Source organism: Podarcis vaucheri (assembly GCF_965113315.1).
Source record: "Podarcis vaucheri genome assembly, chromosome: 6".
Taxonomy (NCBI): Eukaryota; Metazoa; Chordata; class Lepidosauria; order Squamata; family Lacertidae; genus Podarcis; species Podarcis vaucheri.
In genome coordinates, this window is record NC_138764.1 from 98,898,271 (window position 1) to 98,923,631 (window position 25,361).

Sequence of the window (25,361 nt, forward strand, 5' to 3'; positions counted from 1 at the left end):
TGGGCCTGGGGACCCAATGGTTGCAGGGCACTGGGATAGACAGTACGGAGTCAGGCGGGCCAATAGTCTGATTTGGCATAAGGCAAGAGAACAGAGAGACTTCATGGAACAAAGAAGGAGGGATGCAGGAGAAGAAAATCCATTCCGTCTCTGCTTTCTGTCGCAACCAAGCCAGCGGAGCCCGTGACTCACTGCAGTATGTATTGCGACCTGCCAGGTGTTTGACAACCCCGCTATCTTTGCAGAACCCGGCAAGAAGGAAAAAAGCAGGTTTATCAATCCTCTTTGCAAGAGACTGCCCTTCAAGAAGGTGCTGTGCCCTCCATTCAGCTTGGTGGTTCAGGATCTGTCCTGTTCTGCAAAATATTCCTTTGACGTTGGGCTTCCTCCTTTGCTCTCTCTTTCACAGGTGGAGGTGAAGGGGGGGTAGCCTTCCAGTTCTGATCCAAGGCACACTAAATCTGTGCATAATGACCATCTACTGTACCAGAATTAAGATTGCCGGAAGAAATATCAACAACCTCAGATATGCAGATGACCCAACCTTAATGGCAGAAAGTGAGGAGGAATTAAAGAACCTTTTATTGAGGGTGAAAGAGGAGAGTGCAAAATATGGTTTGACGCTCAACATCAAAAAAACTAAGATCATGGCCACTGGTCCCATCACCTCCTGGCAAATAGAAGGGGAAGAAATGGAGGCAGTGAGAGATTTTACTTTCTGGGGCTCCATGATCACTGCAGATGGTGACAGCAGCCAAGAAATTAAAAGACGCCTGCTTCTTGGGAGAAAAGCATTGACAAGCGTAGACAGCATCTTAAAAAGTAGAGACATCACCTTGCCAACAAAGGTCCGTATAGTTAAAGCCATGGTTTTCCCAGTAGTGATGTATGGAAGTGAGAGCTGGACCATAAAGAAGGCTGATCGCCAAAGAATTGATGCTTTTGAATTATGGTGCTGGAGGAGACTCTTGAGAGTCCCATGGACTGCAAGAAGATCAGACCTCTCCATTCTGAAGGAAATCAGCCCTGAGTGCTCACTGGAAGGACAGATTGTGAAGCTGAGGCTCCAAGACTTTGGCCACCTCATGAGAAGAGAAGACTCCCTGGAAAAGTCCCTGGTGTTGGGAAAGATGGGGGATACAAGGAGAAGGGGACGACAGAGGATGAGATGGTTGGACAGTGTTTTTGAAGCTACCAGCATGAGTTTGACCAAATTGCGGGAGGCAGTGGAAGACAGAAGTGCCTGGCGTGCTCTGGTCCAGGGGGTCAGGAAGAGTCGGACACGACTAAAGGACTAAACAACAACAACAACTGTACCTGCATTTATTATTATTATTATTATTATTATTATTATTATTATTATTATTATTTGCTTAGGGTAATCAGTTTTGCTTTTATCTGCTGCAAGGTGATGGCAAACATGAGTTTCATGCTAAGGCAGCTTATGACAAGGCAGGATAAAGGTCAACAAGCGAATCTGTCCTTAATGGCTGTACCCCTCAGCTGTGACCCTCTTAGGTGTATCTGGATTGCATACCCCCCCCCCAACATTTCTCCCGTGAAAATAGGGACGTCCTATTCCATCATCCTCATCATAATTTTATGATCTGATGTGGTTGCCCCAGCCACTCTGGGCTGCTTCCAACATATATAAACATTTTTTTTATTTAAAAAAAAAACTTCCCCATACAGGGCTGCCTTCAGATATCTTCTAAAGGTTGCATAGTTACTTATCTCCTTGGGTCAAGGGTCGCATAACTCCATACCCTCTGACATTTCTCCAAAGAACATAAATAATAATAATAATAATAATAATAATAATAATAATATTTTTTTATTTATATCCCGCCCTTCCCGGTTCAGAAAACCAGGCTCAGGGCAGCTGACAACAAATTTAAAACACTTAATTGATGCAACAAAAAAAGCATAAAATACAGTATGAAACATGAATAACAATTAATTCAGAATTCAAAAATCAATTTAGGGGGGAAATCCATCCAACATTAGATGATCACCAGGGCTAGCTGGCTAGATTAGTCCTATTTGGGCCAGAAAGGAGACCAGGGGAGAATTAGCTGTGGGATCCCAGAGCGGGTAATCTTCATAAAAAGGGGAGGGGGAGGGAAGGAAGGGGAATAAAAGATCAGGCTAAGTTCAAATTGAAAGCCAGGCGGAATAGTTCTGTCTTACAGGCCCTGTAGAAGGAAGTTAAATCCTGCAGGGCCCTGGTCTCATGGGGCAGAGCATTCCACCAGGTCGGAGCCATCACTGAGAAGGCCCTGGCCCTGGTGGAGGGACATCTTAAGGGAAAGCGGGACATTGCAGGAACAAATCCAGGGGGCTAGACGGTTTTTCATGCCCCGGTGAAGCCTGCAGAGGAACACCACTGAATCTCCCAGCCTGTGTGTGTTTGTGTACATAAATACACATGGGGTGGTGCCCAACTGGGTCTTTGACCCAGCTGAAATAAAGCCTAGTTTTGCCCCTGCTCCAGGATTGCCCCTTCCACTACAGAAATGTTCAGCATGAGCCAAAATCGATGTGGCATTGAATGTGTTTTTGAACATTCACAGTTCTTTCTGTTTGTTTGTTTTTATGATGCCCACACAGGACCAGGGTCATAGCAAGGAGAGAGGAATCAGCCCTTTCCCATCCTGTCAGGATCCTGACACACACAAACCCCCGCCCCAGAATGCTACTGTTCGGCCCGTGGAGGGAAGTTCTCTTCAGCACCACATTTAGGCTGGGCCCCTCTTTTTCCACCCTGCATGTGTGCCTCGGATGTCTGTTCCTCGCTATTAGAAAATGGCATGTCAACAACCTCAGCTTGCTAGTATTTATATAACTGTGCTGTAGATGTAGGGCTTATAAGTAAGCCTTGCAAAAAAAAAAAAAGGAAACTGATTTTTAAAATCTTATTTTAAGGCATTGTGCTTTTTTTTTTTTTTAAAGGCCCTTTTGATCACAAGCTTTCTGCCTTTCTCCTTCCCACACAATCTGATTGCAACAAAACTTTCCATGGCTCTCCCTTTCATTTCCTCTGTTTTTCTTCCATCTGAATCGCAGCATTCTGCTGGAACCTGGGAATTATTTGATGCTCACTAAATGACTAGCAGAAGGAAGGTGCGGGAGACGGGGCGGCGGGGGGGGGGAGAGAGGACAGGAAGTATATAAAAAAATATTTTGTAGCGCCGTACAAGAACGGCTTCGAGATGACAGAAAGCACTGTGCTATGTAGCTTAGCATGTGGAAGCTTCACCTTGTTTTGCGAAAGATCTGGACCTGAATTGAAGGCTTCTCTAATGATGTTTGAGCAGCAAACCGACTTTTTTCCATGACAATTTTTTTAAAAAAATACAGTGGTGCCTCGCAAGACGAAAAGAATCCGTTCTGTGATTCTCTTCGTCTAGCGGTTTTTTCGTCTTGCGAAGCAAGCCCATTGACGGATTAGCGGATTAGCGCTATTAGCGCTATTAGCAGCTTTTAGCGGCTTATCTGCTGATCGGATCAGCTGATAAGCGGATTAGCGGCTTAGAAAAGGGGGGGGAGGAAAAAAACCCAGCAGGAACTTGCAAGACATTGTTATCTTGCGAAGCAAGCCCATAGGAGATTCGTTTTGCGAACCACCTCCAAAACGGAAAACTCTTTCGTCTAGCGAGTTTTCTGTCTTGCGAGGCATTCGTCTTGCGGGGCACCACTGTATTTCCTAGAGGGCTTCTCAAGGAAGCCATTCTGAGTTCACCAGTCCCATTCCTCCAGCTCTACACCCAGGTACTTGATAAGAATTAAATCGTAAACATAGACTTCGCTGATCCCAGATGGAGGGTCCTGAAATTGTTTTTTTGCCACGTCATAGAATCACAGAATTGTAAAGGGGCCGTGAGGATCATGTAGACCTCTGTGAGAATCTTGTTTGCCCCAAAATGGAAAGTACAGGAGTTACCAGTAGTGGAAGAGGGGCAGGCGAAGATGTTGGAATATGTGGAACTAGCAAAACTGACCTGCAAGATCCGAAACCTGGATGAAGCAAAATTCCAAAGAGATTGGAGTAAATTGATGGATTATATAAATAGCAAGTGTAGGAATCTGAAGACACTAGCAGGACTGAAATGAATCTTACAACATGGACTGGGAAAATAAAAAGAGAATGCGGGAAGTAGATTGAAAAAGGAAAACCAGTTGGAGGGAGGGAGGGAAGTCATTGCTAGGTGGAGTGGTGGATAAGGAAATGAATGGATGATTGATTAAATTTATTGTATTTGTTTGTTTAAACCAGAAAATTAATTTAAAAAAGAAAAGAAAAGAAAAGAAAAGAAAAAGAGAGAGCTTATTGCTGATTTTGTTTTTTGGAATGCTGTAAATAGTTTTCTTTAACTGATTTTCCTGATAGTGTTCTTGTTTTATTCTCTTTCTAAGCTTCTTGGGAGGTCCGTATAGTTAAAGCTATGGTTTTCCCAGTAGTGATGTATGGAAGTGAGAGCTGGATCATAAAGAAGGCTGATCGCCGAAGAATTGATGCTTTCGAATTATGGTGCTGGAGGAGACTCTTGAGAGTCCCATGGACTGCAAGAAGATCAAACCTATCCATTCTGAAGGAAATCAGCCCTGAGTGCTCACTGGATGGACAGATTGTGAAGCTGAGGCTCCAATACTTTGGCCACCTCATGAGAAGAGAAGACTCCCTGGAAAAGACCCTGATGTTGGGAAAGATGGAGGGCACAAGGAGAAGGGGACGGCAGAGGACGAGATGATTGGACAGTGTTCTCGAAGCTACCAGCATGAGTTTGACCAAACTGTGGGAGGCAGTGGAAGACAGAAGTGCCTGGCGTGCTCTGGTCCATGGGGTCACGAAGAGTCGGACATGACTAAACGACTAAACAACAACAAAGCTTCTTGGAGGGTTGTTGTTGTGTGGTGCTTATTTGTTTTACAACCAACAGGTATATCAGTTTTCTGAAGCAATCAAACCTCCATCATCCCATTGGCCCTGATGGAAGTTGGAATCCAATAGTTTCTGAAGGGCCACAGCTCCCCCACTACTATAATACCTAAAGAGAAGGGAAATGAATGAGTGATCGGAGCTGGGACCTTCTGACTGCAGAGCATATGCATTGCCGCTGAGCTATGATACCTACAGCAGAACGAACAGCAGCCTTTCCTTTATTTGAGCGAGACTGAAAGGGGTGCACTCAGGAGGAGACCATTGAAGGGAGCGGCCAAACCTGCTCCCTGCTCCTAGTGACACACAACACCCCCCCAGACAAGCCATTAAGAAGTGAGAGAAGCCTGCTTCCTGTCTGCTCAGCCCCATCCTAGGTTCTCTTCCTTGGTCAACACTGCAGCATGACAGATTTTTGCAGGTACAGAGATGGACCGACGGGAAAATCTGCAGAAGCCAGAAATAGTAACTGATCATTAAAGTATTTTATTTATGTCATAAATATATTTTATTTTTTATATTTATTTTAAATAAATAAATAAATAAAATATATTTTATTATTTATGTCATAAATAAATATATTTATTTATTTATTTATGTTTGTTTGTTTATGAAACAAATGTACAGTGTGTGCACACGCTTTTTTTTCCTAATTAAGGACTCAATCCAGTGTGGGAAAAGCCAGTTACCTAGATATCTGTCAGACGGGTTTAATTTTAGCTCTGTTAGTCCATTTTTTGTAACTAGAATAGAGTAGCTAACATAATGTACTCTATATCTGACTCTATAAACACACACACATAACTGTTGCCTCTGTTCACATTGCTTGCCAACCTTGTAACCTCCCCATCTTCTCACAGCTCCTTCATGCTCCATCCCCATATCGTCACAATTCCTTCAAGGCCTTCCCCCAATACCCACACAACTCCTCTGCTTCCTTCCTTCCATCCCTCCTTTACTTTAACCTCTGCTGTAGATTAAAACTGCCATTTAAAAACCTCCTTTCTCTTCTGCTCCCTTCCCTTGACCTAACTTCATGCGTATCTGGGTCTGTGGTGTGGCACTACAATTCCTCCAATGGGAATTGCATGTTGACAGCCTTGTGTTTTTATGTAATAATAATAATAATAAATTTTATTTATATCCTGCCCTCCCCAGCCAAAGCCGGGCTCAGGGCAGCTAACAACAATCAATCAAATCAATCAAACCATATTTTTCGTCCTATAGGGCGCACCGGCCCATAGGACGCACCTCATTTGGGGGGGGATGAATAAAAAAAAATTATTTCCCCCCCAGCCGCGGCTGCCGCCCCAAGCCTTGCGCACACCTGCCCGAAGCACGGGGCGCCCTCCGGAGGGCCCCCTGTGCTTCAGGCTGCAGGCTGCTGCCCGCAAGCCTTGTGAGCCCGCAGGAACTCCCACCGGGCTTGCAAGGCTTGTGGATAGCTTCCTGAAGCCTGGAGAGTGAGAGGGGTCAGTGCGCACCGATGCCTCTCACTCTCCAGGCTTCAGCGAAAGCCTGCATTCGCCCCATAGGACGCACACACATTTCCCCTTCATTTTTGGAGGGGGGAAAGTGCATCCTATGGGGCGAAAAATATGGTATATAGGAAGATATGCCAAGTCACATCAGCTGAGCTCACAAGAATCTTTTCTTGGCACAGAATATGGATTGTTCGGTACAGAATTTTATGTTATGCCTGGTACTGCTACTAGACCAAATAGCAGTAGTTGTACTACTACTCATAGTGATGGTGGTAGTAACTACTACTCTCACAATCATCTTGCACAACGGTATTCCGAATTTAATTCCAAGACTCCATGGCACTTTCCTTTAAAGGGAAACTAATGATGGGAAACATGGAGCAAAACCATATTAAGATAACAAAGACACACTTGATTATTTATCATCTGAGTTATCATTGAGGTCAATAGTGAATAGTACTGTTTGGTCAAAATAAATATGGTTCGACTGCAGAGGCTGTATTTTGCAAAACCCAGAAGTATTGTTGTTGGGGAGGATTGGGGAGAGAGAAAAGTATGTCTTCATTTTCCCTGCTTCCTGCAATGTGGAATGGCTTCCCAAAAAAATAAGGGGTCAATGAGATGTGGGAAATGAGGTGTCAAAAGGGTTGACTCTTCCATTGGATTTTGTTTTAATTTTACGCAATCAATTTTTATCGGTCTCGAGCTTTGGGAAAGCTTGCTTTTCGAAAGCCAGAACACATACTCACAGAGAGGCAAGTTTGACCTGATATTGCCCTTCTAAGCAATAAAGCCAAGGAACAGTTTATTTGACGTACACACGCACACACAGACACACACTATCGGGGTCTTCCCCCCACCTCTCCACCACCTTTGCCGTTTGTCAGCTTCAATCGATCAGTTCTTAGCTAACCTTTCCAAGCTTTTTTTATCATCGAGATAGGAAAGGGCATTTAATGTGTAAATAACTGGCCATGTGCCATTTTCTGTCAGTTTGGAATCATACAATCTTTGGACCAAATCCTTCAAAAATGTCAGCTTCACTGATGGCTTATTTCTGGGGACGGCTCTCTGGGTTAGGCACTCGTGTGACCCCCATTTCTGGGAGAAACTCGCCCAGTTCAATTCATTTTATTTATATATTTATTTTAGAGGCAAACAGCTTGAACGGACTAACAGAGCTTTGACAGTCACAGCACAGATTCTACACAGGGACTTCAATTCTGGAAGTTGGTACGTTCTACCTTAAAAGAACTATCGTGTTTTGTTTTGTTTTGAACTGAAAACTCTATCCCTTGTGTTCTAGATCTCATGAGGAAAATTCAATTAATTTCCCTGGTTTCAAGAGGGGAAAACAATTTGTGAGTGATGAATTTGGGATGGGGGGGGGGAATGTTTTAAATGGCCCAGAATGTGAGCTTATGATAACCACTCTAAGATTCCTCTGACTTAGAAAGGGCACGTGGCACAGTCCCTCACATTAACCCCAGGAAGTTGAAAGGGCTGCATGTTTTGATGCCTCTCTGGGCTAAAATCATGCTGCTTATGGAAAGCTATCATGTAAGGTAGAATGCAGGGGGTTGGATTAGATGAATGGTAGGATCCGCCTTTAGAAAAATTGACATTCATGCGTATTAGGATCAGGGTGCCTTTGGATACGGCACCCTCACTCTGGAGCCAATTTCCTCTGAATAACAGAAGGACCTCCACTTTTATAACTTTCAGGTGGAGACTTGAATTTTTTCCTCTTGCTATGTCTTTACAAGGGGTAAGGAGGCAGGGACAATTCCTCCTACTATGTTGCTATTTGGTTCTATGGTTTTTGAAATCTTATCCTTTATCAATTCATATTTTTTTTGGTCACTTGACTATAGTTTGTTACAATAGTCTTTTTGCAGGCCATTGGGATGGCACCATTGGCATAAAGGTGTTGGGGAAAGCTATGAGAACGAATGGATGAATTGGTCTCACCATGTCCATGTATCTTGGCCCATGCATGGCAGCTTTTGGAATGGGTGTATATTCAAATAGATTATCCCACTGCATATGTGTAGATTAGGAGTGGGGGAACTTCAGCACGCTGGTGTAATGACAATTAAGGATTAAATTGCACCTATTTGCCACACCCCAACTCCACCTCCAGAAGAAGACTTGGCATAGCTTGTCCCTAGGGAGGAGTTGGCAACCGATCATGTAGAGTGGGGAGCCAATCCAGTTGGCTTTGCAAGCCGGCTCCACTCTCTTCACACGGCAACACCCTTCTTCCCTGTGCAATGGGGGCTTTGCTGGTTGACTAGGATCTGAAGGGGGATTTTGAAAGGAAGCACTCTTTGGTTGCAAGGAGGTTTACAAGCCAACATCTGGATCACCCTCCAGATTGGTGTAGGCATAACTCCTCAGCCTCTTGGTGCTGCGACCACAGCGATTTGACTTCACTCCATGGTCTCTCGAGACAAACAAGATACCAACAACCTTTTAAAAAAACAAAAACCTTTTTGGCCCTGGGACTCTCCTTTTTTATCTTCTCCACACTTTGGGGAACTCATGTTTTTAATTGGTTCAGTTGGCTTTTAGTCTAGGCAGGAATCTCATAAGACAAATATTTGAGGTGTTGATGGGTTAAGGGCACTCTTAGGTCACACCAGAGTGAACACTGAGCAGGCAGGGCCACAGTGTGCCTATCAGGTTCACATAGCAAGGAAGAAAAATTCCTTTCAATCCTTTGCCACAGAATGAGCCTGTAAACTTGCCCAGGAGTGAAGAGCAGTTGATCCCTCCAGCCTTAGGGAACTTCCCCGCCTGGACTATATGTTGATTCAGCTGAATAGGTTTAATTATATTTATTTCCTGTTTGCAGCTCCTCTATGTTGTCACATTTTGCAAACAAAAACAAACAAAAAATACAATAACCTTTCTCCTCTCAAATAAGGGGTTCCTGAGTCTTCTTTATGGGCACGCTGGCAAGGAGATGAACCTCTCGCACGCTCCATAGTCCCTATCCCGTAAGTCGTATTTCTGGTGTTCTCACCTCTGAATGTCACAGCACTAAAAAAGGTGGAACACCGGCATGTTCCTTTTTGACCCATTTCCCTGTGTGCGTTTTCGGATTGCAAGCAGGGGAGCCGCAATAATGATAATCATATCAGAAATGGCCTGTTAATCTGCAGGCTTCTTAACTATCGTATTTTTCGCTCTATAACACGCACCCGACCATAACACGCATGTAGTTTTTAAAGGAGGAAAATCCATAGGCATGCCACCCGTAGGCATTCCCTCCATAACACGCAAAGACATTTCCCCTTACTTTCTAGGAGGAAAAAAAGTGAGTGGTATGGTGCAAAAAATACGGTATCTAGCAGGCTTCCTCAGCATCCTGCAGGCAACATAAAGGAGAATTTGAAGTTACTGAGGTGGTTCTTATTTGATGCAAATGCAACCGCACTCCCGTTTGTTTCGGATGGGATTAGGGAGTGGTGGTGCTCGAATTATTATAGCCATCATCCCGCTCAACTGTTGCCCGGGGGAAGGCATTCAGAGGCGAACAATGGGGGTGGGGAGGATACACATTGCTAATTTAGGCACCGCTGCCTAATCTTGTGTGGCATAAGCCGTTAGACACCTTCGCCCGCGAAACTGTGCTATTGTTAGCGCTCATCTGTATTTTAGGAATGGTGACATTTTGTGAGACCATAGGGGGAGGCATTCGCAACAGAACGCTTGTGAAATGCAATTATTTAGACTTAAAAGCTTGGTTACTGCAGCAAATTGTTAACTTGGGGCTGATCCCTGAAAGATGCCTGCGGCTGGGGGATTGCGTATATTTTCGTGCATTGAAGGCGTTTTGAATTCTTCTACTAGAAAACCTCTGATTTCTGGGCTGGCCGCCGTAGTGTGGGAGCTGTGAGTGGGGGCTGCTCCAGGAATTTGGGGGTAGGAGTTTGGGCAATAGGTTTCTAAGGGGGCATCACTGTTAGGGCTGCCCATTTGCTTGACCTCTGAACCTGGTCCACACCAGCCATATTTTACCTTTACACTGGCTAGCTATGACTCTACAGGGTTTCCGGCTGGATTCTCTCTCAATCCTATGTAGAGATGCCAGGAATTGAATTTGGGACTTTCAGCATGTTCTGGCACTGAGCTGCAGCCCTTTCCACCACTGCCCAGAGAGAGAGAGTAGGGCAAAGAGAAGCCTGGAGACGGCAGAAGAACAGACAGTAATGTCTAGGAGGTAAAGTAGGAGTGCCAAGGGTTCTGCGGATTGGTAGCAAGCCCCCACTAGGCTGTGGGCCTTAGCAGATGCCTAACCATTTTGTCTCCCAATGACAGAGGGACATGGCTCAGTGGTTAGGCTTCTGCTCTGGATGCAAAAGGTTCTAGGTTCAATCCCTGGCATCTTCAGGTAGGGCTGGGAAATAGGCCCAGTTTAGAACCCTGCAAGTCACTATATGGACCAAGTCAGTATAAGGCAGCTTCCTGTGTTCTTTCAGGATTAGACCCTTAAAGACCCTGGTTCAAATCTAGCCATAGCCGTTGCAGTGGCAATGGGCAACACACACACACACACACAAAAATACACACACACACACTGCTTTAGTACATACCCTTTGTGATATGATTATTATTATTATTATTATTATTATTATTATTATTATTTATACCCCACCCATCTGGGCAGCTCCCAACCAAATGTTAAAAACACAATACAGCATTAAACATTAAAAACGTCCCTAAACAGGGCTGCCTAAGATAGTTGTTTATTTCCTTGACATCTGCTGGGAGGGCGTTCCACAGGGCGGGTGCCACCACCAAGAAGGCTCTCTGCCTGGTTCCCAGTAACTTCACTTCTTGAAGTGAGGGAACCGCCAGAAGGCCCTCAGCACTGGACCTCATGGGGCTGAACGATGGGGGTGGAAACGCTCCTATATGAGGATAATAATACTGACAAACTTACCAGGATTCATAAAATCACAGAATCCTGGAGTTGGAAGGGTCCACAAGGGTCATCTAGTCCAACCCCCTGCAATGCAGGAATCTTTTTGCCCAACGTGGGGTTTGAACCCACAACCTTGGGGATATGCTGTACCGACTAAGCTATCAACGTTCCAAGGATCATTGGGATATTGCAGATAAATGGCTTTTGACAAATGACACAAATCAGGCACATTTGCATAAACTTATGTTTTCCTACATTTTCTAAAATGTATGGGAGAGAAAGATAGGTTCACTGAGCAAGGAGGAGAAGCAAAAGCTGAGTAGGGGGGAGGTGCCTTGGCCTTCCAAATGGAGCTTTTCAAGATATTGTTTATGAGGAGGGTTGATATTGGTCATCATGTTTAAATTCTGATGGCCAGCCCCATTATTACTGTGCGGTAAGGTAAACCTTTGTGCCTGTGGATGGCATCCCTGAAAATAAAATGGAAGCTTCAAATCGAAAAGCAAACTACAGAGATTCTGAGAACTACTAGAAAATAAGGAAGCAGGGTTAGTGCAATAAAGGGGAGGGGGAAACAGAAGCTCTTTGGAATCCCAGAGATTCCTATTGTCTGATGTCCAAACAACTCACTTATCAATCACAACTCTGACTTCATTCATTGGCTAAAAACACTGACAATAGGAGCAGCCAGACGGGCTCATTTCACAGATATCACTTGGAAGAGTACCTGCACATTTTGTTCCATAACTTTCTTCCTGGCTGCAATGTGTAGGTGTGCTGGCTCAGGGTATAAGGCCCCAGAGGTGCCAACGAATGCCTTCGATGATGTCATGGAGCCCACTTTGACCACCCATATACCCTCTAGAAGACCAGTGTGGTGTAGTGGTTATGAGTGATAGACTCGTAATCTGGTGAACTGGGTTCGCCTCTCCACTCCTCCACATGCAGCTGCTGGGTGACCTTGGGCCAGTCACACTTATTTGAAGTCTCTCAGCCCCACTCACCTCACAGAGTGTTTGTTGTGGGGGAGGAAGGGAAAGGAGAATGTTAGCCGCTTTGAGACTCCTTCGGGTAGTGATAAAGCGGGATATCAAATCCAAACTCTTCTTCTTCTTCTACATGCTCCTGACTAAATCATAGCTGGTGAGTTGCAGTCGTAGAGAATTACAGCGACAATAAATTGTGGCAGCAGAAAGATATGGTTTGGGGTGCCCAACCAAGTGTGGATTATTGAGGCAGGGGGAGGGGCATTCATATCTGCCTCAGGCACAAAAACTGCCCTTGATGTTGCCATGGGAATATATTGATAGCATAGCTGTGTTTAACCCAGAGACAGTGTGGTGTGGCAGTTGGACTAGAGCCAGGAAGATGGAATCCAAACCCCCATTCAGCCCTGAGACTCACTGGGTGGCAAAGTCAGCCCCCATCTCTCAGCCTAACATGCTTCATAGGGTAGATGTGTGGGTGAAATTGGAAGGGGAACCTGTGGCCCTCCAGATATTGTAGACTCCAACTCCCATCAGCCCCAGCCAGTGTGGTCAATGGTCAGGGATCTGCATTGGCTACCCCGGTCTATATTGTAAATTGCTTTGAGGTGCCTTTCTATTAGTATTAAGTGAGATGCAAATCTAATAAATAAAATCAAGGCAAAGTACTCACTCCTTCAACACACATCCATCACTGCTACCCCAAGTAGTCAGATCTCTGACCCACCATGAAGACTAGAATCTTACTTTATTTTAAAAGGAAACCATCAGTGGTAGACCATCTTCTACCATCAGTGGTAGACCATCATCTCTAGGTAGGGCTGGGAGAGAGCCCTGCCAGAAACCTTGCAGAGCCACAGCCAGTCATTGTGGACCATATTGAACTTGATGGACCAAGCATAAGGCAGCTTCCGATATTTTATGTCCATTGGAACAAAACTTTTGTAGGAAAGTCTCTTGACAGATTATTTCTCTGGTGGTGTTCCTGGCTATGACTTTGGACTTAGTTGGCTGGTGGGTTGCCTGTTCTCATCCCTGGTGTTCTGAAAATGGAAAGAGCTGAAGGACAGAACTTAATAATAATAATAATAATAATAATAATAATATCAAAAATCCCTCTGCTCCTTGGGTCATTTACAGAGCTGAGGAGCCTCCCTATTTGTTTGAGAGCTGAGATCCAGCGTGGCTAATCCATGTCCTCGGGAAACTCTATTAAGAGAAGGTGGATGTTACCTCCCCATTGTGACAGATTTTTAATCTTGGAGGCCATGTGGTGCTGGAGGCCAGCTTGGGTGGTATCTGGACCCCTTGTCCTCCAAACAGCCTGAATTGCATTTTGCTAAAGCCGCATGGAGCAAGAATTCCAGCCAGGAGAGGGGAGCAAAGGAGAGAAATTGGAAATTGCATGCACTAGTTTGTGCCTGTGTAGCTCGGCTGACCTAAGCATCAGAGAAACCAAACCTGGGGGGGGGGGGAACGTGAAAAGGAAACAGCTGCAGTAGAAAATGCGTGAAAAGTAACACGCCGCATCAAACACCAGTTTGGCATTTCATTTCATTTCTTGCAAATGGAAGAGATATAAAGATCCCTTTAATAAAAATTAAAATAATGAGCAATTTTTGCTGTGGTGTGATGTCTTGGGTCCCTCTTTTTATTCTTCCTTCCAGCTAATTCTCTAGATGTGCGACCCTAATCCCCAGCATTTTGGGTCTAAAAACCCCACTTAAGACAATAGGACTCAACTTCCTACTGTTGCTGTTGTGTGGTGAGAATGGCAGCAATCAGGGATGGGATTCAAACTCAAGGAGAATGTATAGTCCACCTAGGGGTGATATGATGCTCCTATATCATAGCTAGCATCCAGGCCAAGAGGAGAGCTGAAACAAGCATACAACAAAATGTGTGAGGTGTTCTGGAGCCCGCTGCATTTGAGGATGTTATGTGAGCAGTGTTAGATAATATAAGCTAGGTGCCAAATGCCACCTTAAATCTAGGTTGCAGTCGCCACAACGGAATGTCTGTTCACCAGGGAGCTTAGCAAGATGACATTCAGGAAAGGTTGCCATACACCCGGAATTTCCCAGACAAAAATGTCTGGACGTATGGCAACCCATGTTGGCAGTGTCGTTTTTGCTGACCTTAATAATAGCTCAACAACAGTTATTATTTTTGATGTGATTTTCCTAATAAAGCTCAACAACTTTGCCCCAAAAAGCTGAACAACTGTCGTGTCTGGATTTTCACCTATTGAAATATGGCAGCCCTACCCTTGGGGTCCCTTCCAATGCTACAATTCTATGATTCTATGATCTTCACTACATTGCTTGACAGTAGCTTGCTCTTACAACAATTCACTTGTGCCACTATGCAAGAAGGAGAAACATGCACAGTAGAAATTAACTATGAACTAAGGCAGCGGTTTTTAAAATGTGGTCGCCAACCTAATGCCCAGAAATCTCCATGTATTATTTTTATTTATTATGCTTATTTTATAATAATAATAAAAAAATATAGGTCACAATTGGACCTACGCCAGCGACAAAACGTGCCTGGCTAATTTCTAGATAGATAGATCTAGATAGATAGATAGATAGATGATAGATAGATAGATAGATAGATAAATAGATAGACAGACAACTATGACTGAAAGGATTTTTTAAAGAATTGAACTGAGAGCATTTTTTCTAAACTTTTGTGTTGTTTCCTACAGCAAGGAAATAATGAGACCCCAAGATGATAATGACTAGGCTGTTCCCCACCCCCACTTTAAAGTAACTAGGTCGATCAGGCCTGGCCAGGCACACCCTGAATTTCATCCCAAGTGGTTCTGGTGTTGGAGGAGAAGGGAAAGAAGGAGAGCAGCAGAGAAGTCGTGCAAGCATTATTGAAATGGATGAGATATATTCAAGGATGCTCTTTTAGAAGTCCCTCTGAAATGAATAGGGTTTTGGGAAGAACATTATTGACTTCGGGGATTTCAGCTTGGCGCTCTGTGCATCAAACCTTCTGAGGATTAAGCGATGGTGATGACGTGATCTGAGCAATGTTTCTCCTCTGACCGATTTCTGCGCTAGAAATCCATTTCCACACATGAATTGCTGAGGAATTGCTCCATGCCTCCAGCTGCATTAACTCCCTCATAATCATTTGCAAATATTTCTTTGTCACTTTCTTTAAAACAAGGTGGAGTGGGACCCAGATTCAGGAGGCAAACAAGCAAAGCAATGAGATCCCTTTCTGGGGATACGAAACCCAGGTGGCATTTTCCCCCCTTTTTGAATGGAGATGATTTGGTGATATGAAAGCCACACATATGCGCACACACACACAAAACCCACTGCAGGCAAAGTCCACTGCCAGCTTGCTGCCCAATCCCCTTACACATCTTCTCAGAAGGAAGCCCCACTGTCTCCCAAGTACCTTGCTATGGGTTAGGTCTCCTCATCCCTTGAAGGTAGAATCCATTGTACTATACAGAACTTCATTTACACGTGGGCATGCAAATGAGCTGCATCCAGTAGCCCTTCGGTTAACTCAAGTATTTGAGTGGGGCAGTGGGGGAGATGGACCACCCTGGCCCCTCTTTCCCCTCCTTCCGTTGACTTAGTATCAAAGGCTCTCCCCTCTATTTAAAGCACCCCTCTTCCCAACGTCCATTCTGAAGGAAATCAGCCCCGAGTGCTCACTGGAAGGACAGATCGTGAAGCTGAGGCTCCAGTACTTTGGCCACCTCATGAGAAGAGAAGACTCCCTGGAAAAGACCCTGGTGTTGGGAAAGATGGAGGGCACAAGGAGAAGGGGACGACAGAGGATGAGATGGTTGGACAGTGTTCTCGAAGCTACTAACATGAGTCTGACCAAACTGTGGGAGGCAGTGGAAGACAGGAGTGCCTGGCGTGCTCTGGTCCAGGGGGTCACGAAGAGTCAGACACAACTGAACGACTAAACAACAATAACTTCACAATGGAGAGTTTTGCCTCCTCTCTGCAGCGCCCAGAAGTTTGCAGACCTGCAAAGGACTCGTGGTCGCCTCCTCTCACCCACATGCTTTGCCCCCACCCCAGTGACCCCCTTCGCCCCAGTGGCAAGGCAGCTGCCCCCACAAGATTGGCAGGAGTTCATCATTAGGCCAATTGAGGCTACAAGAAAGCTGCATCCTGCATGTTGGAAATAGATGGGAGTTTGATGCTGAGAGGCAAAGAGGCAATGGGTCTCACAACACACTGGCGCATAAAAGCACACACAAATGCAGACACACACAGGAGAGAGAGAGAGAGAGAGAGAGAGAGAGGGGCTGACCATCACCACCCCAATGCTTTTGCAATTACTTGCTTAAGAGATCCATAAACGTATCGCATCTGTGTGATGGTTTCTCAGGAAAACAGCACAAGAAGAACTATTCTCTCCCTCCCCTGCGCCCCACACCATCCCTTAAATAATCTCTGGCGCACCCATTTTAACCACCAATGGATTCTCCTTGATGCTTAACACACACACACACACACACACACACACACACACACACACACCCTGCAAGCAGAATCAAGGAAGGAAGCTTGTTTTCATCCAGCATTTCTGGGTACCAGAAAGAGATGCTCTCTATATCTGGTTATGTTGTGCTATTGGGGGTTTTGTTCTTTGCTTTGTTTTGTTTCGTTTTTGGCTGGGGGGAGGCAGTTCTTCTGAATCAATCAGCTGGCTGTTTCCTTAGAATTCAGAACGTTTTGGGACATCTAAGGAAGAAAGGAATAAATAAATAACAAAAGGCAACTGCCTCCCCCGCCCCGCCGCACAGCTTCCTGCTAAAGGAAAAACAGGAGAGAGAAATCCATCTTCTCTGGCCCCACTCTCGCAACATTTAATGACTCAGAGAAAACAAAAACTAAACTGAAACTGAAAGATTGCCTCTTTCTCTCAGCGTTATTCACGCAATAAAGTTTGCGATTAAATATTTTTTATGCTCCGTCTTGGGATGTTGGAGAATGATTGGGGAGGGGAAGGGACCCCCGCGATTTTTCATCATTTAAGGGGGTGGGTGCAAAGCGAAAAACTGTTCACAGTTAATAATATTAACCTGAGCAGAAGTCTGCAAAGTTTTTAAAGAGGAAGCCGTTTTCCTTGGAAGAATAGAATTTCACATCAAGAGGGAAATAGGGTTTTTTATTTTCAAAAATGGGTTCTTTTAATTGATATCGTTTTAGGAGGCGTTTGCGTTTGTGTGTTCGTGTGTGTGTGTGTGTGTGTGTGTGTTAAAAGACACATTTTATAAGATGGCATCCCACAGGCTCAGGTATTCTTAAGTGTTTAATTGTAAACACATCCTAGAAAAACGAAATACTTTGAAATCTAACACATCTAAATTCACCATTTTTGGGGGGTGGGGGTGGAATTGTAAACATTAAGGGCTGAGGCTCGCATTGCCTAAAGAGGGGGAGGGGTATTTTTCTCGCCCCCTTCTCTTTTTAATGCAACAATTATGATCCTTCCCTGACTGGTTTCTGTTTGCGTTTTGGAGAAGGGCGCTGGGTGGGAAGTGATTTACTTCCAGTAACGCACGAGCGCTTTGGCCCATAAACTATTTTGATTTGATTCTTGCATTAATGGTTTTATAGTAGAATAATCACTGTGCTGACTGTAAGGGAGGAAAAATTATGCACCATCCTAGCCTCATTTTTTAAAAAATAAAAATAAATGAATGAATGGAATGAACGGACGGAAGAAGGAACGAATGAAAAACGAGCGTAGTAAAAAAAAAATGTGACCAAACGCTCCTGCAATTAACTCCCGTCAGGGCAGAGATGATACATTTCGGAGCGTGTCACCCAAAGCACACATTGCAGTGCTTTCCCAAACGGGGAGTCTCTGGTTTGCAAAAGCTAAGCTAAATATTTCACTGCACCAGACAGAATGTGCGTGTCCCTGTCTTAAATTTCGATAGGAAGGATAATCTGCGCATCACAGGGGTTTGGTTTGCCTTAGAACCGGTTTCAGATCGAATCCACAGAATCTGATCGGAAGAGGGGGGGAGCGGGGTGTTTTCTGGCTGAACAGAGCTTTGGGGCCTGAGTTCAAATCGCACCCAGCACACCAGCTGGTGACCTCGGCCCGGCAGCTCTCTTATCTCTCGGGCGTCGCCTTCCTCGCAAGGTTGTTGTGCGAGGATTTTTTATTTATTTTATTTTAAAGACGCAACTCTGAGCTCTCCGGAAGGAAAGGCAGATTGCCACCGACGCACCAGGAATTATTATGCGCCATTTCGTTGATCTCTGTTTGGGAACGGCGGGAGGCAGCATTCGGTCCAAAATTAAGCACACTTTTATGTCGGGGGGGGCAGTTACAATAGTGTGATTAAGTCCTCCTACTTGAAATCTGTGGGCAACTGTGCAAGGAACTGGGTGGGGGGGGGAATGAAAGGGCTTGATAGTGCGCGAAGAATTATCTGCTTAGAAGCATATCACTTTCTCAAATACAAACACAAACATACAGAGACACAATTGGACTAGATAACTCTTGGGGTCCCTTCTAGCTCTGCACGATTCAGATGCAACCACCTGGCTGAGGTTAGACCTGTTCAGTATATAGCAGCTCCTACAGACGAACACTTTGGTCTGCGTTTACAGGAACCAACCCAGATCGCTTTGCCTCCGGATTAGCTGCCCTGCCTCTCCATCACCATTCACACGAGCGCGCGTGTGCACACACACGCTGAACCCTCTTCAGGCTAGAGCGGCGAGTCCAGATCCTTGTGCTCGCTTCTAAATGCCTGATATTCATCCCGTGGTAGGTTTTGGAGTTAACTAATACGGATCAGAGGAAGGCTTATTTTGTGAACGGGACAGGTGTGGATATATCTGCGTGAGGACAGGAACGACTTCTGTTTAAGGGAGGATAAAAGTTGTGGGACAAAAGAACCCAGGAGCCGAGAGAATCGCTGAAACAATGCGGTCTTTAGACACTGGAAACATAACGGCGGGGGCAAATCGTTTTACATTCCCATAACGCAGACAGACGCGTGTATACAAAACCCTCTTCAACATCGGAGGCTGGTTGTGTCGCTTACAAGACCATCAGTTTGTAGAAAGATCCAAACTCGTTTTCCTCCAAACAAACAAAGGGGTGAACAGATGCCAGCCCAACCTACCCCAAATCTTAGGAAACAGGAAATGTGATTAGGAACCTTCTCCCTTCTCCCTCCTTTAAATTGCCTTCGCTTATCAATTAAGAGTCAGGATATTTGCTGAAATCTCGGTGTTTAAACTCCCGGCCTCCCACCCCTCACCCCAAGAGAAACCACACGACTTTTACTTTTTGAACATGAATGAGCGAATCCAAAATATGTAGGACATAATCACATCCACAAACGTGTTAAGCTCTGTTGAGCATCAGCATCAAAGATGCAAGCATTGCAGCTTAACTCCATTATGGGCAGCAGTCATAGCTTTGGACAGCAGAGAGTAGCTTTTCAGAGAGGTGAAACGGGTCTGACACAGGCACAAAGTCATTTGTGGTGTTTGCACAAACTAATTCCTAATAATAATAATAATAATCCTGCTATCAACTTTGCTCAGATAGTTCTTACAGGGTTTTTCTCCTTTTAGTGCTATATGGTTTGACTCCAAACCATCAGGGGGGCAAATTCCCAGACCACAAGGAAGGATTCAGCTACCCCCCTCCCAAAACCCCGGGGACAAAATAAAATAAAATAATTACTGTCTGTTTCCAACCATACCGACTTTGCAGAACAACGCCAACATGTGGCACAGTCAAATCCTGGCCCATGGATGAATGGAATATGAAATGCCAACTGCACAAATCCTGAGAAAAAACCAGCTGCAACCGTTTTAAATTACTTCACACCCACCTCCTCCATGGTAACTGAGTGACTGCAACTTCAAAAAGGTGCGTGCACTGCTAGCTAGCAAAGTGCGCTTGCTCAAAAGTAACTTCAGTTGAGTTCAGTGGAATCTGCCCCTTAGTAAATGTGTTTATAAGATCACAGGCTGGGGGGGGGGGCTGGGCGGAAAGGAAGCTATCCAGTCCTGAAATCTGAATATGCACACTTAAAACAAAACAAAAAAAAAGAAATCTACAAAATTAGGTAACCTCTGTAGGAGCTGGGTGCATCTAGAAGAAGCAGGAAGGGAAAGCCAAGGAGATGTTAAGAGATGGGAAGAGAGCCAACCTAAATTTCAATGCAAACGAAGCTTCCCTCAGCAGTCCAATTTGTGCTGCTAAAAATTCGAAATATCTCCAAAAAACCTACCTGCCCTTTGGAAGTCTTGCCTCCCTCAGTTCTGAAGAAGAAGAAGAAGAGAGCCCTCTTTTTGAAAGCCCACCCCTTTAAAAGTTTCTGTAGTTGACTAAGACTCTCTCTCTCCCTAACTGCTTTTTTTTAAAGAGCTAATTGATGAAATAAAGTTAAAGAGGAGGAGACAGACAGAGTTCTTCTTGTTTGGGGCCTGGGTGGAGGGTGGTGGTGGAGGGAGCTAAAGATTCCAGTTGCTGCCCCCACAGCTTTGACCAGTCAGGGATTTCAGACCTAATTACCATTTTGTTTTTGTCCAGATTAAAAAGTAGGGGCCCCCTCCATTCAAATCATGGCCCTCTGTCCTTATTGTGAAGGACAGGCCTGCTCTGGGTCCCTTTTAGATTCTCCGCTATTAAGAATCCTTTCCTTTGTGGAGGTGTTTCCCATTCTCTCTGCCCACATTGTTGAGGGTCCTTCAGTCTCAGCTCTTCAAGAAAGTGTTTGCAAAATTATACCTTTCTGCCAGCAACTCCGAAAGGGAGCAGAGGGCTGTAGTTAGGAAAACATTATTGAGGCTTTAATTCAATTAAAAAATACTAGTATTTTTTTTTATTGGAAGAGAGAAATATATGAATGGGAGGGGCAGTGAATAACCAACACTCTTCTTAGTGTCTGGGGGCTAAAAGATATTTTATTGCAAAATATCTGTAGCCGTTATCCATCTATTTACTGATATTGCCATTTATCCCTATGGCTATCTGGAAGGGGGGGAAAGTTTAAAAATGGTAGTTTCAGGTGGCCTCTTTGCAATATCTAAATATTATATGGCAACATAATATTGCACACAGACCTATGTGTAGATAAGTTCCCAATTCTTGTGTGTGTGTGTATGTTTGTGTTTGCATACAGAGACAGAGAAAAATGTATATTTCATTCACACAATGTAGTGCAGGCATACCAGCAAACAAATACATATGGGTTTGTGCAAATGTATTAACTTCTGCATATTATATGAACATGTAAATACTGGCACACATAAACATATCGTACACAGATATATGTAGACTTATTCACTAGTGTAATACATATATATATATATATATATATATATATATATTGCACGTATTTATTTTATTTTAAAATGTTTATATGCTATTCACATTATAAAATATCAGAGCTGTGAACAGGAGACCAAAATAAGTAAAATATTCAGGAGAAATAAAGCAGTTAAAATTGCAATACAACATCAAAAGGTGATCAGCAGACAATAGTTTCTTTAAATTATTCAGAAAAGCATTTGATGCTCTTATGTCAGATATATACATCATATGTGTGCGTGTGTGCACGCGTGTACAAACACACATATATCTATCTATCTTCTCCGTGTGTGTCTATGTTTGTTTGCATTTATCTGCAATTCAGAGCCTTTTTTATATACCTTCTCAAAATTTACATGTATGAAGTCCACAAGCCATTGAGAAAATGGATATTAAACCTGCAGGAACTGCAGGGAGGGGGAATTCTGTATCATCCATTCATTCCTAGCCTTTTCTTTTCAGTCCTAGTTTCTTAATCTGGCAAGGCCAAGGTTTGAGAGAAAGAGAGAGAGAGAGAGAGAGAGAGAGAGAGAGAGAGAGAGAGATTTATTGTAACCAATGAATTTGCAAAGTGTGTTGGGGGGTGGGGAGGAGAGAGAACCCTCTGCTAAGGAAATAAGGCAGTATCTGACCCCTGCTCTATGGATGAGCGCTTTCTCGGGGACTCCTGCTGTGCTAAGATGGACCTTCAACATCAACTCTGAAATTGGTGTGATTTGCCTGGGAAAGCGGCAGCCATCGGCCAACTGGCCTTGACAAGATGAGGAGGGCAATGTATAGAAAGCATTTAATCACGGGTCACAAAAGCGTAGGGAGAAAACAGGCACATGGGCAGCTCCTGGGCTGCTGATGCTGCAACATCACTTCCTGTTTTCTGCTCCAGGAGATGGACCTTTGCAAGGAGGAGAAAAGAGAGTAGAGGTAGCCTGGCTGGGAAGCTGGGAGTTCATTGCCTCTCCCCTACTGCTTTTCTGGTGGAGAAAGAAGAGGAGGACACAAAGCGGACTGGACTGGGACCCAGAAGGAGGTTGCATCCTGACCTGTGGTTGATTAGACCAGTCACCATTTTTTAGGTTTAGGGTTTTCTTGATGTTTAAAGAGAAGAGGGAAGAATTGGGAGGAGGAAAACAAAGGAGACACAAACAAATGTTCTTATGCAGAACAGGGAATTTCAGGGGACTGAGCTTTTCTCATCCCTGACAAGCTCTTTCCTCTATACAGCTGTAAAATGAACAAAGGATATGTCCCTCTGTGTATCTGGTACCCTTAAAGAGAGAAGTCCCACCCTCTCGGCTGTTTTGCTCCTTTGTCTCTCCTCCCCCTCCCCCTCCCCACCTTCCTGGTCTCCTCTTCCTTCCACACATACACAGAGAGACACCCCCATTGAATTCAAGATTGGAACCCCCTTGGGGCAGAGTTCTTTCTGGTAGGCTTAGCTTGCTTTGTAAAGCTTGAGTGTGCAGATGACTCTGTTTTAAATCATAGATTGCAGTGCTAGAATGTGAACTCAAGAAAATTAACAACACTAGCAGCAACAAACAAATAAACAGTAAAAACGTGGCTCCCGTATTGCAGACTGCAGTTAAAAGTGAGTTTTGGATCTGATAGGACTGAACTGAAACAGATAAATAGATATGAAATGTGGAATACGTATGCCTGCTTCTTTCCCCTACCCCAACATTTGTCAAGTTGGACTTTGAAATCATTCTCTTTGATCTAGGAAATATTCACTGGACTGAATTGGTAGAAGGAGTCCTATAAACCGCATGAGGCTTTTTTTTCAGTTCCGCAAATCATATTCAGCCACATCTTTCCCCCTTCTTGACAAGTCTTCAGAATCACATTCACACCCTCGGAAAAACTCTGACAAACTTTGACTGGCGCAAGATAATCGGCTTAATCCATATTTCACAATTTGTCATTTGCAGATTCTCGGCTAGGCTCACTCACAAGTCGCCGTTTGAATCCTGAAGCAAGCCACGCAGGAAGCACATGCAAGATACAGAGATTTACAAATTATGGATTCGCAATCAACTAAGAACCGAGTCCGGGAATGACAAGGAGACAGCTGGTTCTACGAATTGGTGAAATAAATGCTGTCAGCAAAGTCCTCCCTCTTCCCCTCCCCGCAAGTAGAACTCAAGCCGTTATGCGTCCTTTGAAGATAGGGAGAATCCATCATATTTGGGGTTATGTTGAGATGTTGTGATCGTAAGCCTGAATAAGTCATTTCCTAAGGAGAAAGTGGCTGAATGCAGATGTTCATGTACCAAGTGTTAACTTATATAGCATACACACTTGCTGAGGGAGAGCATGTCATTGGGTGCATGTAACCAGAGGCAGTTTTAGGGCAACACAACTCGTTGAGTCGCACTGGGTGCCACACTGCAAGGGACACATCAACAGTGCTATAGAACAAAGTGTGAGAGGCAGCGGGTGCTGAATTTTAGAATCACTCAGGGTGCCGCTGAAATTTGAGAGCCCTAAGTCCATCACTGGACGCGGGTGGTGCTGTGGGTTAAACCACAGAGCCTAGGACTTGCCGATCAGAAGGTTGGAGGTTCTAATCCCCGTGACGGGGTGAGCTCCCATTGCTCGGTCCCTGCTCCTGCCAACCTAGAAGTTCGAAAGCATGTCAAGGTGCAAGTAGATAAATAGGTACCACTCCAGCGGGAAGGTAAACGGCGTTTCCGTGCGCTGCTCTGTTTCGACAGGCTTAGTCATGCTGGCCACGTGACCCGGAAGCTGTATGCTGGCTCCCTTGGCCAATAAAGCGAGATGAGCGCCGCAACCCGAGTCGGTCACGACTGGACCTAATGGTCAGGGGTCCCTTTACCTTTAAGTCCATCACTGATGCAACCATTTGGCAAGCTTCTGTCCTGCCAAATAGTGCAGAGAACTCCCCTACATTTCTACACCATTCCTAAAGTATTTATTATGTTTTTATTGTCCTGGTAGAACATCTGCTTTTTATGCAGAAGGGTATCAGATTCAATCTTCTCCATTTTCAGGTAGAGCTGGGCTGGAGATGTACCCAGTCTGAGCTTGAGGAACTGAATGACTGGCTCAGCATAAGGCAGGTTCCTATGATGCTCTCTCACTCTCTGGAGAGACAACGTGGTGTAGTGGTTGGAGTGTTGGGCTACGGCTTGGGAGAGCAGGGTTCGAATCCTCACTCTGCCATGGAATTCACTGGATGACCTCACTCTCAGCATAACCTGCGTCACAGTCCTGTTGTGAGGCTAAAGTGGAAAGAAGGGGAGTTATGTGCATCAATCTGAGCTCCTTGGACAAAAGTTGGGGTATGGAATCATAGAGTTGTAAGGGACCCTGAGGATCATCTAGTCATGGGGATCAAACCTGCACCCTTAGCATTACCAGCACCATGCTCTAACCAACTGAGCCATCCAGGCCATGTAATAAATAAGCAAGATAAATGTCAGACCATTATGGTCTCTGAAAGTGGCTCATGTTAGTTTTGGTTTGATTTTTCTGTTTTAAAAAATGAGCACAGGCCTATCAGGGGGAGGTATGATGTGGCAGCTAGACTGGTGACTGGGAGTGGCCACCAAGAACACAAAACTGACCTTTAAAGCCCTAAATGGCCTCGGTCCAGTATACCTGAAGGAGCATCTCCACCCCCATCGCTCAGCCCAGACACTGAGGTCCAGCTC

At 44.6% G+C, this 25,361-nt stretch overlaps 1 long non-coding RNA gene across 2 annotated transcripts in view; it reads right to left on the reverse strand.

Moving 5' to 3' along the window:
• Positions 1–20,740, reverse strand: part of LOC309534423 — a 160,499-nt gene extending 139,759 nt beyond the window's left edge. For both annotated transcript variants that reach the window (XR_014220707.1, XR_014220708.1), the window contains exon 1: positions 20,606–20,740. This is a non-coding gene — a long non-coding RNA (uncharacterized lncRNA). The remainder of the gene's footprint in view (positions 1–20,605) is intronic.
• Positions 20,741–25,361: the final 4,621 nt, after the last annotated feature.